At 43.2% G+C, this 17968-nt stretch overlaps 1 long non-coding RNA gene across 1 annotated transcript; it reads left to right on the forward strand.

The window, feature by feature from the left end:
* Nucleotides 1-15626: 15626 nt before the first annotated feature.
* On the forward strand, nt 15627-16538 carry LOC144013681 (uncharacterized). Its single transcript, XR_013282298.1, has 2 exons — nt 15627-16065; nt 16165-16538. It is a non-coding gene; the product is annotated as an uncharacterized LOC144013681 (long non-coding RNA).
* The last annotated feature ends 1430 nt before the right edge of the window (nt 16539-17968 follow it).

Here is a 17968-nt window from a genome sequence, read left to right on the forward strand (position 1 = left end):
GACTGACACGTGCTCAAGTCCATTACAGTCATCGCCTGGATAAAGGTCACATTGGCTGCTGCTCTAAATTGGACGGGACAGCTCGGCCATACAGCGAGTGTAAAGGGGGAGGAGGGCTGAAAGAAAAAAACCCCCGGATGATTTGGGACACGCACGCACTCACACACACACACGCGCACTCCGTTTCACTCACACTTTAATCATCACATTAAAGAGGAGTATGCAATCACTGTTTGAAATAAAATGGCAATGCAGAGACGGAGTTTGTAAACTTCTGCAAAGTAACTACACTACACAGGACTGTCTCAGAAAATTAAAATATTGCGAAAAAGTCCATTATTTTCTGTAATGCAATTAAATAAGCAAAAATGATATACAATCTGATTTCATTCCAAATTGTGTTTTTTATTTATTTATTTTTTTACTTGGTCTGAGGAAATATTCTATTTTGAGATAGGATATCTGAGTTTTCTTAAGCTGTAAGCCATAATCAGCAATATTAAAATAATGAAAGGCTTGCAATATTTCAGTTGAATTGCAATGAAATCAGAATGTATGGCATTTTTGATTATTTAATTGCCTTACAGAAAATAATGGACTTTATCACAATATTCTAATTTTCTGAGACAGTCCTGTATACATATGAGTTCATACTGTACTTACCTTTTTTTAATCTTCGAACCCTTGTTGTTTAAGTTTATATATAACTGAATCTTTAAATTAATATATATTTATAATGTATAGAGTGACACTAATATTTTAGTGTATTTATTTATTCTATTATACATATTTGAAAAATATGTGTGAAATAATACTTGTATTAAGTATAAAGCATACAAAATTGAATATAGAAATGTATATAATTAAATTTACAGCAGTATGTTATACAATTATAATTATAATACAAAAACGTACCTGCACGTTAGATACAATAGTGTTTTGTGATTTTTCTTTTATAATCACAAAAATGTACAAATAAAATATACTTGTATTTTTTTGTTGTTGTTGTTTAATCTTGCCAGCTTAACGTGTATTTCGTCCTAAACCTAAACAAGTGGACAGACTGTTTAAATGTAAATATACATACCTACAAGTGTAGTTGAGGGTAAAAAAGTATAAACTGATTTTTTTCAGACCAGCACGATTCAGGAAGTCCCACCAAGAAACAGGATATAAGGAAGGAAAGAAAAAAGTGACACACAGGTGGGCTGAAAAACGATAGAAGATAAAGAAAAGTCTGCATGGTGCAAAATAGAAAGTGAGAGAAGCAGGATGAAAATTAGATAAAGACCAAGTAAAGTATTAAAATCAGAGTATATGTGTTGGAAATGGATGATGGCACTCTGGAGCACACTTCTACATTTGGTAGAAGCTCTTTGTCTATCCTTGGAGATGCTTGAAAGCTGTTAGATGCCTGCTTGCATGGCAAGACCTCAACATCACAGCTAAGTGCCATTACTTCTTCAAACGGACCACAGACTGACGGACACACAAGCACACCCAAATCCTAACTAAGCTCAATTTAAGTAAATCACATGGGCCGTGAGAAAATGCAAGTAAATTCCATTTATGAGATAAATATTAGAACCGCTCCTTCATATGTCTTTCAAAGCAATAATGGTAACCAAGGCAGTTAAAAAAAATAAAAAAAAATAAAAAATGGAATGGTGATAGAGTTGTGCATTTTTTTTTTCTGTAAAGAACTCAAATGGTTATTTTTGTTTGAGTGTGAGAAAATCTTTTGCTCATGTTCTTAATGGCTTTAATTGTAATTATAATGTAATTATAATTGACGGCCTAATTTAATGATTAATCTGAAGCTTGTTGAACAGCAAAAAAAAATCTGAATATGTTTAGATAGATAGATAGATAGTCGGTCTTTGTACTTTTATTTGCAGTTGTCATCGCATGTGCACAAGTATTGCAATTAAACGGCAATCCCTACACTTTTGCCCAAACTTTTCATTGCCGCAAAAAACAACAACAACAACATTTGCAAGTTTATTTGTGGCAAAATAAATGTTAGACAAAGAAAACTCCCGAAGTCTCGGAGAAGAGTAGCGCGCACAGGAGCAAACTCTTTGCTCTGAGATCCAAAGGGAAACGACTTGAAAGGAAAGAAGCAAATGACTGCGATGCCTCATTAGGTGGGTTTTATTTGACCGTAGCCAATTAGAGCGCATCTGTAATTTAAAACAGTCAACCTAAAAAAGATTCAACAAAGAGCACATTTCTCTCGTGGGAATGAACCCTTTTCCCTTGTTTCATTCACTGAGGGTTTTTTTTTTTTTTTTTGCAATCTCACTGAGCTATTTTTCGACATAAATATAAATAAGACTCTCACGTGTGCATATCATAAGTCTTAAGTCTTATAGTTGATAGGGCTGCTATTGGGTCTTGATAAAAAAAAAAATTATTTTGGGGCAAGTAGCATATTTAAAACTCAAGACAAGAGTACAACCAAGTGATCAATATGTCACTAACAAAAATAAAGACATATTTCTAATGAATTATAATAAATGCACTAAAACAGTGGCAGACCAACATCATCTGTTTCGAGATGGAAGTATTGAAAGAAAGAAAGAAAGAAAGAAAGAAAGAAAGAAAGAAAGAAAGAAAGAAAGAAAGACAGAAAATCCCTTAGGAAGTAATGGAAACAAAAAGAATCTTTTCCAGGCTTAAACTGTTACTCTTAAACCCTTTATTAACTGTAAAGGCAAAAATGACATTCCTAATAGCCATATATTTAAACAAGTAATTACGTCAACGGCACATAAAACGAATAAAATGCAAAGGTTAACTGTGTCACAGATTACACATGAACATTCTTCACCATCAAACATGTAAAAAGAACTGAGTAAAATAATATAGTACATGAATGGGCAACTGCATGCAGCCCTCGACCAAACTCCACCATCCTCCCCCAAAAAAATGTTAAGATTTTATTTTTTGTTTGTTTTTACTAACACCCCAAAATGATTAAAAATAACAGTGATAAACAATTCTAATATGTTTTGCACAAAATACAGGGGTAATTTGCTCCCAGTGGACGCCCTGCATGGTTGCAGCCAAACACTGGTGTATGAATGTGTGTGTGAATGGGTGAATGTGAGGCTGTGAAAAGCACTTTGGGCACCATATGGCATAGATAAAACACTATATAAAAAGCAGTTCATTTATCATCTTAACTCATTTGCTCCCAAAAACGTATAAATACGTTCTATTTTAAATATTACCATGCTGCCAAAGTTTTTATGTTTGTTTTTGTTGTTGTTGTTGTTGTTGTTGTTTTTTTGTGGTTATGCTAGAGCACATAGAACGCTTTGATGCAGCCTCTGAACTGAAGAGAATGCTTCAAGTAATGGTAGTTATTACAAAAACGGCCAGCAGGTGGCAGCAGAGTATAAGAGATCAATCTGGGTCATGTTTCCGAAATTTTGCTATATTCTAATGCTAATTGCTGCATCATGGAAACAAATACAAATGTAATTCTTTTTCTTGACAAAAGAAGAGATTCTAATCTTTGATTTGGTAGGTTCCACGTTTTGATAGCAATAGGACACAATATTCTGTGGGCCTTGCAAAAATCAGTCAAAATCCAGTAAAGCAGCGAAAAATGTGCTGGGAGTGAATGAGTTAATAGGAGAAAATCCTAGAAAAAAAACACAAAACACTAAAAATATAAAACAAATTAATGAAAAAAAAATGCAAATATGTGGATCGGCAGGTGCTGAACCATGAGTGTGCAGGTGTCGACTCTAGTTTTGATAAGTAATAGCACTATTCACCATTAGGTGGCATTGTTGCGCTATCACCAGATCTTAGACCGCCCGATACTACAACACAGGGCTGGACTGGCCATCTGGCATACAGGGCAGATGCCCGGTGGGCCGGCATCTAATCAGGCCGATGTAGTTATTATTTTCCTCCATTTTACTGGCCCATAATTTAGAGGGACTCGTCAATTCATCCATTTTGAGTATAGGCAGCAAACTGAATTAACATCAGTCAAAATGTCAGTGGCAGAACAACGTGTTAGACAGGTATGGTCAGAAGTTGGGCCCGCCCGGGCCGGTCGACTCAAGTCAAAATGCCAGGGCCAATTTTTTTGTGCCAGTCTAGCCCTGTTACAACGTGAGTAGGCCGAATAATTTTGTGCTGATTTGGGATGATATGCAGGCCAATCATAGTACCTCAAGAATATTATATTTTGAAAAAGTTAATTTTTATGCAAGACAGCCTGCATTTGCATATATTTTAGCTGTGTTTAAAATCACATTTTTGACATGCATCTGATCTATGAAGTGTGTGGTCTTTTGTGGCACCCCCAGTTGCACAGATGAAAAATTGTGGCCCCCTCCAGCATTCTCTTTGCGCATCCCTATATTACAGCGGGTCGGTCCTCTGTTTACGATAGTCATGACATGTGTTTGGAGGTTACATATGACAAGCAACTGAACTAGCTTGCACAGCAGCATAAGAACACATCATCAAGCGGCACACGAAGGCACGTTCAGCTGCAGCCATCTGCTTAAGTTCGTGAAAGATTATGATAAAATAGCATAGTACAGCAAATGATCTTTTTTTTTTTTTAATGACTTGAAGTAATGCTGGAGTTCATAACTTCCATTGTTACAGGAAGGCTGATACTTTTGCATTAAGCTTTTCCAAAAGTTGACAAAAAAAGACAAAGTAAAAGCCCAAAGTTACATGAATCCTTTGATATTCAATGAAGTAAGCTCTTGTGATGTTCTTTTGAGGTTCCGCTGTCCAAATAGATTGTGCATGGTGGCTTGCATGTTCGCGTTTCCAAACATCCCGCGTGGAGATGGTGAAAGTTCCAGAAGAAAAAACGTACCAATTGCGGCATAAGGCCGCCACATCCCAAATGTGAAGAAAATCGAAGAGGTCTGAACTCTTTGAAGACGCCGTCATAACACCTGTACGGCTTATCCTGGTTGTTAAGCATTGGAATAAAATGTTGTGCAATATGCATCACCAAATGTTGGAATAATGAGCCATCTGCATGTGTGAGGTCCCTTCCTAGGAGATGCCAAGAACGACGCCATCTGCGAAGCCGCTACCAGCTGTTTTCTTTCTTATTACGTGTTTATTAAAAGCTGAACTTGTCCTCTTCAGTAGGAGGGGAGGGGGCAACGTGGGCGCCTCCATCGCTACTGGAAAAAAAAAAAAAATCACCCCCTTTGCTACATAAAACAGTTTCAGCAGAATAGAGGGAGTGCTAATTAAATAGTGCGTCTTTCTCTTCAGAGGCTAGCAGCAAATTAAGAGAACAAACACAAGATGAAGTGGCTGCAAAGCAACAAACATGAAAGCATTGTGAGTGATTCTAAACCAGCCTGACGGCAAATAAATAAATAAGCTGTGCCCCAAAGCCCCACCTTCACTTAGCCCTATGGGGCTGCATTTTCAAAATAATACAAAAAAAAAAACACCTCAGCGCTGCTTTTACTCATCCTTCTCCTCGCATTGTTGTCAATTTTCAAAACCTATTAGCAAGCGATCGATCGACCGCAATTGAGCATTTATGCACAGCAGGCAACCCGCATCCCCGCCGTCGGGATCCCGTCCCGTCTGGCGTAATGGAGGCTGACACAAGTGCAGACCACCCTCTGCAGCTGTCAACAGATTTCAGGAGCTCAAAGGAAGACGCGTCAGGCGAACGTCCCGAGCCGAGTGATGGACACCGGGAAGGAGCGCTGGAAACGTCCATCAGCATGCGCGGCCGTGCGCTCGAGCAGACAGGTTGGGTCGGAATAGACGCTGACAAACCCAACGTGGACGCGCAGTCCGGCCGCACTAAATACGATGCGGAGCGACAACTGACAGGCTGCTGCCATAACAGCATCCGGACGGACACGGCTTTCCTCGGATCACTTGAACCCTACATGCGGTGTTTTCCTGTGTTTGACCCTGGGTTGGCAATAATGGGCCAGCACAGTAAAGTTTTTGTGGGCCTGAATAAGGTTGATTCTCTCATGAGCACGGGGAGAGTGCACACGTATCCACGAAAGAACGGAATGAGCCGGAATGAGTTATCTGTGAGGCAGAAAAGTGCTTACCACTCTTCAACATGATCACCAATGAAGAACATTTAGATGAATGAATGGATCTTTATTGCACATGCACAGAGCAACAACATTGATTTAACAGGCACAACCTGCCCAAGAAACATTGGAAAACAATGACCAACAGAGTACTGCTTCACTTAGATGGCCTTGTAAGGTGGAAAAGTTCTATATAAATGAAGTACCATTTACTATACCATATCGTCTCAGTGCCGTGGAGACAACCTTGGCCATCGTCGGTCAACTTTGTCTTTTGCCTGTGACTCTCAGTGGGGTTTCAATTCGCTGAATTAGCAATTGCTTAATTGATAGTAGGGCTGGGCGATAAATCAAATTCATTTGATTAATTCATCCTTTTAAAGTACCACAATGTGAAAATTAGCTAAATCATGAAATTGAGGTGCTTATAAATAAATATACATCATGTCCCTTAAGTGACTCGCATCTGCTTACGCTCGTTGTTTTGGGGTCCTTTGTTTGGTGGCTGGCGCGCTTGCTGATGACATCACGCTACTATAGCAAAGCTGCGGCATGCAATGTCATCAGAAAGCGCACAGGACCCCGCAACAGCCGTGCAGGCAGTTCACACATCATCGCCTGTTTGCTACTTCGGCCAAAGGCTACTCGTGCACATTATGTCTGCTGCAGAAAACGAAGACTTGATAACAAGAAAAGGGACTCATGTGACGTCTATTATATGGAATTGGTTCGGCTTTTATAAGAGTGATGCCAAACAGCTGTTAAAACGGTGGTAGAATACTAGATGTGGTAGAATACTAGATGTGTGGTTTACAATACCTGTTTACAATTGTTCGAACTACTTACTTGTGGCATTTAAGTTGTGCAAAAGCTATGAGTAGCTTTTTTTGCACAAGCTATTTATGTGACATTTATGTTGAGCAAAAGCTATGAGTGTTTTTTTTTTTTGCAAATGCTATGTGGCATTAAAGTTGAGCAAACGCTATGAGTAGTTTTTTTTTGCACAAGCTATGTGGCATTTAAGTTGGGCAAAAGCTATGAGTAGCTTTTTTTGCACAGCTATGTATGTTAAATTTACGTTAAAACTGATTCAAAATCAGTGTACGTTACTGTCTGAACATTTTGCACAAGATTTATTTTTGAATAAATCAAACCTTGTTTGAATGTGTGTGTGTTTTTTGTTTTTGTTTTTTGAAACTTTTGATTAAAATTTATTAAAATCGTAATCGTCCAGAATTGAGATTTTATTTGGCCATACGCCCAGCCCTTGTTCCAGGAATTTAAGGTGCACCCAGCACTGCCTACACTTGTCATTTTTTGTCCATTGTTAGTTTTTGGACAAAAATACGACAGGCGGCTAGGATGACGGTTGAGACAAAAGAAAAAACATGACAAAGTCAGTAGGATGAACATTTAGCCATTATTGGCCCTCAATTTAAGAATATGCTCGAGATGCACAACATTTCATTTATCTTCTGAATAACTGCACCAAATTTACAAGCAGGTAGACAGGAAGAAAATGTCTTTTCATACAGGAAGTAAGTAGCCTGCTGGCTGCATGAGAAACACGCTGATTCTGAACGTTTGTTTTTCTTTGTTTGAGACAGTGGATGCTTCTCTGTGGTGTGTGTGTGCTCTACTCAGTTCAGTGCTCAATAAAACAAAACAAAAGGCCCTCCAATTTCGTTTCTGTACAAACAATTACCTGCCATGGATTTGCAACCTTATTGGATCCAGAGGAATGTTTGAAATAAATCATTAAAGGCGCTGACAGGGCATTTATCTTCACTCGTGGTTTAATGCGCTGCGCACGAAACTGCGTGTATGGGGTGTGTGTGTGCTGTGTGCGTGCGCGTGCTTCTGCGTGTGTCAATCCTGCCGTGGAACCATGTTCTCAAAGCTCTTCATTTTGAAATCAAGCATGAATAATTAAGCATTTTCACAAGGCTGCTTTAACGATACATTACACGAGAGGAAATAGGTCAAGCAGCAGTATGAGTACGATCACTGGCGTCTTTTTTTTTTTATTGGCTTCAATCCATGACCAACAACAGAACAACAATACCCTCCTCACAATGGCTGACGGCTTCACTCACTTAAATGCAGATGTGATTGGAAGGCTTACATCTGGGTCATCGGGACAGCCGGGCTTAGCTTCGTTTACCTGACCTTTTTCTCTGCGCCTGCATTTTGCAGTGAAGGTCTTCACTTTAGTGCCAATATCCATTACACGTTATACAGAACAACCACAAAAGCGGGATAAATACATATCGGTAATCACGTCAAATTACATTTTACTACATTCTGATCAAAGTCAGTACGGTGTGATTATCACAAGTCTCTAAAACCCGAGACCTACTTGGAATGGACCATCTCAAAACAAACAAACAAACAAACAAACAAATAAACAAACAAACAAACAAATGGTGTTTTACACCTGCGCAGTGAGCAATTTGATCTATGGAAGCCGTGCGATGGTAAACACTGAGCCTGTGCTGCACTTACAGCATATTGTAATTCATTGCTTTTATTAAACACGAAAATAACAGTCAAAGAAGAAGCAGTTGCTACACAGATCTAGAGGACCTGGCCAAAAGTGAAGCGTGGGCCTTTATCGAGAAGCTAACTCGGCCCCTTTCACTTGAATGCATCCAGCATGAGACGTACATCGCTTGCATGCATTTTAGCAACAATGACTTCAAGCTTCACTATTTCATCCATAAGTACCTTTGGAATTATAAATATAGAGTCTGGTTGAAATACACAATATATTTTGACAATATATGTAAACATATTTACTGTACATTGTATTTGGTGTCCGTTTGTTCATCACAATTCAAATGGCAAGAAGAGTTTGCAACTGCAGGATGTTTATTTTACTTCTTCTAGTACTACTACGCTTTCATCTGGATACCCCATGGCACCACACTGCCTCTCATTGGTCGATCTTAGTACAACAGCAGGTGGCATTTGGTTAAAAATCTGACACATTCCATTCCATTGAGCCGGACAGAAAGGAAAAAAAAATGTGTATATATATATATATATATATATATATATATATATATATATATATATTAGGGATGTTCGATACCACTTTTTTTCAGACCGATACCGATACTCAGACCCTCAGTACTCACCGACACCGATACCAACTCCCGGTACCAGTAATTCATTTTGACAAATAAAAAAAAATCACTAAAAGATATTTTATAAACAAATATATTTCCTTTAATTTTGAAAAAAAACAAAAAAAAAAACAGCACAGTCACTCTTCAATAGTCTTAACGCTCAAAATAAAACACAAAAATGCTCTTTTCGTTTAAGATTCACAATTTTGAAGTATTTCCAAACCGGTGAAGTTTTGGTGAAAAACTGCTGCAAGCTATATATATATATATATATATATATATATATACATACATATATATGCAAAGTAAAAGAGGGGTGAAAAAACATCAAGTTCTGAGTGATGTTGGGAGAAAAAAAGGTTCCAATGATCTCCGTCATCTGTTACATTCAGCCCTGAGGACAGAGCACGGCGTGTAGCACAAAGCTGCTTTGACTGCTTTCAACAGCAAAGACTCTCACGTCAACTCAATCCACTTCGCCTGCACTCAAATCCAGTGTGCCCTTTTTGTACAAATGTGGTCAACTCTGACCCCTTTGCTTGCGAAATGCCTTCCAGAAAAGGAGCTACAGGCAAAAAAGTGCCATGTTTGTTGTTTACATGATCACACGGTGTCACCAATGTATTTAGGTTTTATTGTTTCATTTTGACGTACTTGTCAATCATGCATGTTTTTGTACATCTTCTGAGTTTGTCACAGATCTTTATTTCCTCCCCGCAAGCGTCACCAGTGAAAATCAAGCAACCGTTTTGGCCTTTGCTTCTCTTTGAAAAGGGATTAAACTCTCAATTTCAATCAGAGGCTGTCATACATGAACATTTCTAACAGTGAATTTGACAGTCTGTGGTTCTCTGACACCCCCCTTGAAAGAATACTGCAGAGTTCAGATTTAAGATGCTGCATGCAGAAAATTGAATTTTGAATTGCTGCTGCCAACATGTGGCCGAAAAATGAAACTGCACACTCCATTCTCACGTAAACAATGCACACGTGACGTCATATCCACAGACAGAGGGCGGGAAATTCAAACCCGAATCCAGTCTGAAAACTATTGACCAGGGGCTTGCATTAATAGCCTAACCATTGTGAACAGCTAAAGTGTTAATCTGCTAATTAGAAAATTAGTCATAAATGGTCAAATGAAAAGGCTATTGTAAAGATCATTTTGGGCAAATGGCTACATAGCTTTATTTAATTTTATATTTCGGTTTCATTCCATATTGGGCGGCACTGAGGACGCAAGATTGAGTCCAGGCTCCGGCCTTCCTGGGTGGAGTTTGCATGTTCTCACCATGCCTGCATGGGTCTTCTTCGGGTACTCCGGTCTCCTCCCACATTTTAAAGACATGCATGGCAGGTTAATCGGGCGCTCCGAATTGTCCCTCGGTGTGCTTGTGTGTGTGGATATTTGTTCGTCTCTGTGTGCCCTGTGATTGGCTGGCAACCAGTTCAGGGTGTCAAAAGCCAGCTGAGATAGGCTCCAGCACCCCCGCGACCTTTGTGAGGAGCAAGCGGTTCAGAAAATGGATGGATGGAAGGGTTTCATTCCAGAGAGAACATAATTTACCTATAATTTGAATACCCAACTGTAAAACTCATCAAGTAGTTTGAGGTATTAAATGTAACAAAAGAATCATGAAATCAGAGGACAGCTAAGAATGCTTGTTTTTTGTCATTTTTCTTTACACAATTAAAAACATTTCCCAGGTGTCTTAACATGTGACATGCTTTTATCAAAATACCCCAACATTCAAGAATTTTGGAACAATTTCCACGCCACTTTACCACATTAGATAGCTAATTGATATCATTAATTACTGTAAATCTCTATATAGAGCCTTTTTTTTTTTTTTTTTGCCATATGTTCACAAGGCTTCCTTACAACTGCTGACCAACCGACTCCACTTTAATTTTAAAGACAAGCCTTTGGAATTTTCTTGAAAGAAAAAAGATGACTGCAAGATGAGACTGCCGCTGAAAATACAAAAAGGAAGAAAAACGTATAAAAGACGCTAAACCATTAGTTTATATGGTCTACATTGTGTCACACCGCCACCAGAGTGGCGGGTCAAGCTTTTATTTGTCACAGTCAGGTTCCTGTTTTATTTTGAAATTACTAACTCTCATCTCATCCCAGGTCACTTACCCTTCCTGCAGCTCACTGATTACCGGTCCACGCCCATGATCACCACCACCTGTTCCCAATCAACCCGGACATAAAAGCCACCTGCATTCTCCCCTCCGTTGCCGAAGTGTCACATCTCAGTGCATGGAAGCGTCCTCACAGTCCTTGTTTCACAGTCCTTGTTCGATGTCTTGCCTTGCCTTGTCTTGCGCCCTTAGTTTGCCCCTTGTTTTCCTCCCTAGCGGAGCGCCTTTAGTTGTCCCTGTTTTTGAGTGCCCTTGTTTATTCTCCAGTTTGGAGCTCTTTTTGTTCTGCCTTTTTTCCCTCCTTGAGAGGTGTTTTTGGTTCGAATTGATTAAAGCTGCAGCCTTGTTGGCCAACTGTCACTCTGCGTCTGAGTCCTACCTCCTCGCTTCGTGTCAGTACACTTCGGCCAGCATGGACCCAGCGGAGAAGTTGGAGGCTGCACTTCGACGACAAGCCGCCCGCCTGTCGCAGACAGAGGAGCTCCAGCAGGCGATGGTCACCCGGATGGGAGAGCTCGCTGGACAGGTGCAGGAGCTAATGAGCCACCTGCGACACTCCACGCCGGCCATCACGAAACCAGAGACCGCAGAACCACCGAACCCAACTCCAGCCTTGACCGGGGCGGGGTTGAGACTGGCTTCCCCGGAGCGATACTCGGGAGACCAAGGACAATGTCAGGCATTCCTGACCGAATGCGACTTACATTTTGAACTTTCGCCACAGGCTTTCCCCACCGACCGTTCCCGTGTGGCCTTCATGATTTCACATCTGACTGGACGAGCCAGAGACTGGGCCACCACGGAATGGGCACGGCACTCCCCGACTTGCTCAACTGCAGCCGGGTTTAGCAGGGCATTTCGTCTTGTTTTCGATTCCACCAACATGGATCGGGAAAAGACTCGAGAGCTAAGTAATCTCAGACAAGGCCGAGAATCGGTTAATGACTATGCGATCCGATTCCGAACTCTAGCGGCCAAGAGTGGCTGGAATGAGACAGCCCTCTTTGATCATTTTTTGAAGGGGCTCTCCGCCGCTATGCAAGAACTCCTACTACCCGTGGACTTACCTAGCGACTTGGACTCGTTGATCTCGCTGGCCATCCGCATCGATCACCGACGGCGAGATCTCATGCACACCAGCGGTCACCATCGAAGGACCGGCTCCGAATTCTTTCGGCACCCCGCAGCAATGGAGTCACCACAAGGGGCGCCTCTCCAGTCGTCCACCATGGGGAGGTCCAGCGAGATTGGCGAGGAGCCGATGCAGCTGGACCGCGCCCGACTGACTCACCATGAACGCCAGCGACGTCGTCAAGAGGGGCGGTGCTACTATTGTGGAGAAAGAGGACATTTGGTGGTAGCTTGTCCTACCAAGCGAGGCCCTCCGGTGACTTCCGAGACTCCCAAACAGGTCAAGAACCGAAAACTCACGCAAGTCACGATTTCCGGCAATGCCATTTCCACAGACCTACTAGCTCTCATCGAATCTGGAGCGGACGAGAGCCTCATGGATTGGGGTCTGGTGGAAAGATTGCAGGCAGGCACGGAGCCACTTTCCACCCATATGAGGGCCAGGGCGCTCAATGGGAAAGACTTATTTCTCATCACGCATGTCACAGAGCCACTCGAGATTCACATTGGGCAGCACAGAGAACTCCTTCGTTTTCATGTCTTCCGCTCCCCATCACACACACTGGTCCTGGGACACCCCTGGTTGCAGTTGCACAACCCCCGCATCGACTGGCGATCGGGGCAAGTCCTGGACTGGGGAAAGGACTGTGAACACCATGGGTTGGAGCGGCCAGCGGCAGAGGCACCTCCCGCTGCCGTCCGACAGGTGACTCTTGTGAATGACCAGGAATACCCGGACCTGAACACCGTTCCCACCTGCTATCATCCTCTCAGGGAGGTGTTCAGCAAAACCAAGGCCATGTCACTTCCCCCACATCGATCCTATGACTGTGCAATTGAGCTGATTCCTGGGTCTTCCATTCCGAAGGGGAGATTGTACTCGGTTTCGGGCCCCGAACGCAAAGCCTTGAATGAGTACATCGACACGTCTTTGAAAGCAGGACTTATACGGCCATCGTCATCGCCAGCTGGAGCTGGTTTTTTCTTCGTGGGCAAGAAGGATGGTTCGTTACGTCCTTGTATTGACTACAGCCCTTTGAATGAAATCACAGTCAAGAACCGTTATCCTCTGCCTCTGATGTCCTCAGTATTTGACCAGCTCCAGCAAGCCAAGGTGTTCACCAAATTAGATCTTCGAAACGCCTATCATCTCGTCCGTATTCGTGCAGGGGATGAATGGAAGACCGGCTTTAATACTCCCAGAGGCCACTATGAATACTTAGTCATGCCCTTTGGACTCACGAATGCGCCAGCAGTTTTCCAGGCCATGATTAATGACGTGCTCAAGGACTTCATCGACCAGTTCGTATATGTTTATTTGGACGACATTTTGATCTACTCACCGGACTTGAAGACCCACCAGCACCACGTTACCCAAGTCCTGAAACGCCTGCTTGACCATCAACTCTATGTAAAGGCTGAGAAGAGCCTTTTTCACACCGACACCATCTCATTTCTGGGATTCGTGGTATCCCCGGGCAAGGTCGAGATGGAGTCGGAGAAGGTCAGCGCTGTCAGGGACTGGCCCACACCTGAATCCAGGAAGAAGGTGCAACAATTCCTGGGATTCGCCAACTTTTACAGACGCTTTATCCGCAACTTCAGCTCCATCGCAGCTCCACTCCATGCCTTGACCTCTCCACAGCAACGCTTTGCCTGGACCCCGGAAGCCAATACCGCATTCAACCAACTCAAGAAACGTTTCACAGAGACTCCAATACTCAGAGTGCCCGATCCTACCCGCCAGTTCATTGTCGAGGTAGATGCCTCAAATCTGGGCGTCGGAGCCGTCCTATCCCAAAGGAACCAGGAGGATGGAAAAGTGCACCCCTGCGCCTTCTTGTCTCGGAAACTCTCAAAGGCCGAGCGCAACTACAGCGTTGGAGACCGAGAATTGCTGGCTGTAAAGGTCGCCCTAGAAGAGTGGAGGCACTGGCTGGAGGGCGCGGAACACCCTTTCATTATATGGACAGATCACCGCAACCTGGAGTACCTGCGCCAAGCAAAAAGACTAAACCCCCGACAGGCCAGGTGGTCCTTGTTTTTTAACAGATTTTCTTTTTCTCTGACCTACAGACCCGGAAGCAAGAATATCAAAGCCGACGCACTATCACGAATTCATGATCCTGATACCACTGTGACCGAACCTGAACCCATCCTTCCCAAAGACTGCGTAATAGGCACGATGTCCTGGCAAATCGAGGAGGAGGTCAAGGAGGCCCTCAAAGACACGAGCCCTCCCAAGGAGTGTCCACCACGACGGCTCTATGTACCAGAAACCCTGCGAGCTCAGGTGATCCATTGGGCACACACCGCTCGTTTGTCTTGCCACCCAGGAACCCGCAGGACTCTGTTTGCCGTCGCCCGGAGGTTCTGGTGGCCTTCCATGGAGGCCTCGGTGCAGGAGTACGTCAAGGCCTGCCCAGTATGTGCCAGAAACAAAACATCGACACAACCACGGATGGGCCTTCTTCAACCGCTCACTGTACCTTCAAGACCCTGGGCCGAAATATCATTAGACTTTGTCACTGGACTTCCCGTTTCACACGGTAAAACCACCATTCTCACTGTTGTCGACCGCTTTTCAAAAATGGTCCGTTTCATCCCACTCTCCAAGCTACCCTCAGCCAAACGTACTGCAGAAGTCATGATTGACCAGGTGTTCCGGGTCCATGGATTCCCTCGACACATTGTGTCAGACCGCGGACCTCAATTCGTGTCAAGATTCTGGAGAGAGTTTTGCAAAGCTCTAGGGGCCAAGGCAAACCTGACCTCCGGGTACCACCCGGAGGCCAACGGACAAGCGGAACGCCTCAACCAGCAGCTAGAGACAGGACTCCGGTGCCTGGTTTCCCAAAACCCATCATCATGGAGCGAAAATCTGGTATGGGTCGAACTCGCGCACAATTCTCTCCCCACATCTGCTACAGGTATCACGCCCTTCAAGTGTGTTCACGGCTACGATCCTCCCTACTTCGCGGACCTGGAAGAGGAAGCTTCAGTGCCCTCGGTCCACGCAATGGTCCGCAGGTGTCGCCGAATCTGGTCAGCAGCTCGACTGGCACTACAGCGTCAAGGGGACAGAATGAAAAGAGCTGCTGACCGGAAGAGGAGGCCTGCGCCACAGTACCAGCCAGGACAAAGAGTCTGGCTGTCCACAAAGAACCTACACCTCAAGGTACCATGTCCAAAGTTGGCCCCTAGATTCGTGGGGCCTTTCCCGATTGCCAAGACCATAGGTCCTGCCGCCGTGCGCCTTCGCCTGCCTCGATCCCTCCGCGCCCACCCCACCTTCCACGTGAGTCAGGTCAAGCCAGTCCAGGACAGTTCCCTGGTCCCGCCCGAGCCTGCGCCGCCCCCTCCGGAGATGGTGGAGGGGGGCCCGGTGTATAAAGTGAGAAAGTTGTTGGACGTCAGAAAGCGGGGCCGGGGACACCAATACCTGGTGGATTGGGAGGGTTACGGGCCAGAAGAGAGGCAGTGGGTGCCCGCCCGGTTCATCGTGGACCCCTCCCTCATCGATGAATTCTATGATGAACACCCCGAGATTCCTGGGCCGTCGAGAGCCGGCCGTTGAGGGGGGGGTACTGTCACACCGCCACCAGAGTGGCGGGTCAAGCTTTTATTTGTCACAGTCAGGTTCCTGTTTTATTTTGAAATTACTAACTCTCATCTCATCCCAGGTCACTTACCCTTCCTGCAGCTCACTGATTACCGGTCCACGCCCATGATCACCACCACCTGTTCCCAATCAACCCGGACATAAAAGCCACCTGCATTCTCCCCTCCGTTGCCGAAGTGTCACATCTCAGTGCATGGAAGCGTCCTCACAGTCCTTGTTTCACAGTCCTTGTTCGATGTCTTGCCTTGCCTTGTCTTGCGCCCTTAGTTTGCCCCTTGTTTTCCTCCCTAGCGGAGCGCCTTTAGTTGTCCCTGTTTTTGAGTGCCCTTGTTTATTCTCCAGTTTGGAGCTCTTTTTGTTCTGCCTTTTTTCCCTCCTTGAGAGGTGTTTTTGGTTCGAATTGATTAAAGCTGCAGCCTTGTTGGCCAACTGTCACTCTGCGTCTGAGTCCTACCTCCTCGCTTCGTGTCACATTGCAGTGGCAAACTTCTCTGTCCTTTTAATTCTGACCTCATGTCTCTATCCACACCACCCCGATCATTCTCTGATTTGAATTGCAGACCTCCACATGTCCCTCCTGGCCACACATTGAGCACCTAAGCACATAACATTGACCTGTCTGCCTTTCGTGTTCTCCCGCCCACCTGTTTACCTCAACTAGTGCCTCTTCATCCTGTGTGAGCCTTGGTTGGTTTTCAGAAAGCTTCATCCAACACTCTGCTGAGCTCCAGCCTCCACTTTGTTCTTATTGCCTAACATTTTCTAGCAATTTCCATCAAATGAAAGTCATTTAAACTTCTCAGTTTTTGCTCTGTCATGAATTTGGGTCCAAACCACTACATGATACTGATACACATACAAGCATATTTCTATGAGGCTCAGAATCTGTCTGCCTGTGCCCCAATGAAATTCACCAAAATTGTCAGGCAATAGATTGGACACCAAAACAAACACAACAATTTGCCACTTTACAGCATATATTAAACCAAAAAGAGCACACAAGCACTTAAAACTACTGAATAACTTAAAGTGCCGTGACAAAAGGTCAGGCGTACGCAAAGAAACCAAAAGAGAAGGTGGATGGAGAACCATAGGAGGAAGCTAACCAAGAACAGAAAAGGACTCAAATCCAATACACAAGGCTAAGCAAACAAGACAGGCACAGTAAACACAGTAGTACATACAAAAATACACCTAAGACATTAGTAATTACTGGCAGAATACAGAAAAGCATAATGTAGTAAATAGGGATGTAACGATAACGGCAATATCATGATATCACGATATTAAAACTGCCACAATACAGTCATCTTCATGTCACGATATTAAAGGCAGCACATCTGTTAAAAAAAAAAGAAAAAAATGATTGATTTCTATTTGTGCAGTTCTAGCGCCCTCTGGTGGGTAGATTTTTAGTGCAGTTTAATCTTCTTAAGGCATGTTTTGGCCCTTCTATGTTTAAAATCCACACTAATCGTCAGATGAAGGGCACCGTAATATGCTTGTGAAGTGAGTTAATATGTATTAAGTAAGTAAGTGCCTCAATATTAAGTATTATTAGAAATTGTAGGTTGTTTATATGCATTGCTGCACAGTAAAATCGAAAGTGTAAATTTAACTCCCATAGTGTTAAATTTAACACTTACATAACGTTATGTACAAAAAGCACAATATTGTGTTTTTTTTTTAGGATGAGCTTTTTTTGTTTTACAATATATATATATATTTTTTTTTTCTAATATCGCCAACCTCCCCACAATATCGTGCTAATATTGTATCGTGATGTTTGGATATCGTTACATCCCTAGTAGTATACCAGCGTGCAAGTCAATGGAAACTCGCAAAGAAAAATATCTCTCGATCTT

This window comes from Festucalex cinctus, chromosome 2, assembly GCF_051991245.1.
Source record: "Festucalex cinctus isolate MCC-2025b chromosome 2, RoL_Fcin_1.0, whole genome shotgun sequence".
NCBI lineage: Eukaryota > Metazoa > Chordata > Actinopteri > Syngnathiformes > Syngnathidae > Festucalex > Festucalex cinctus.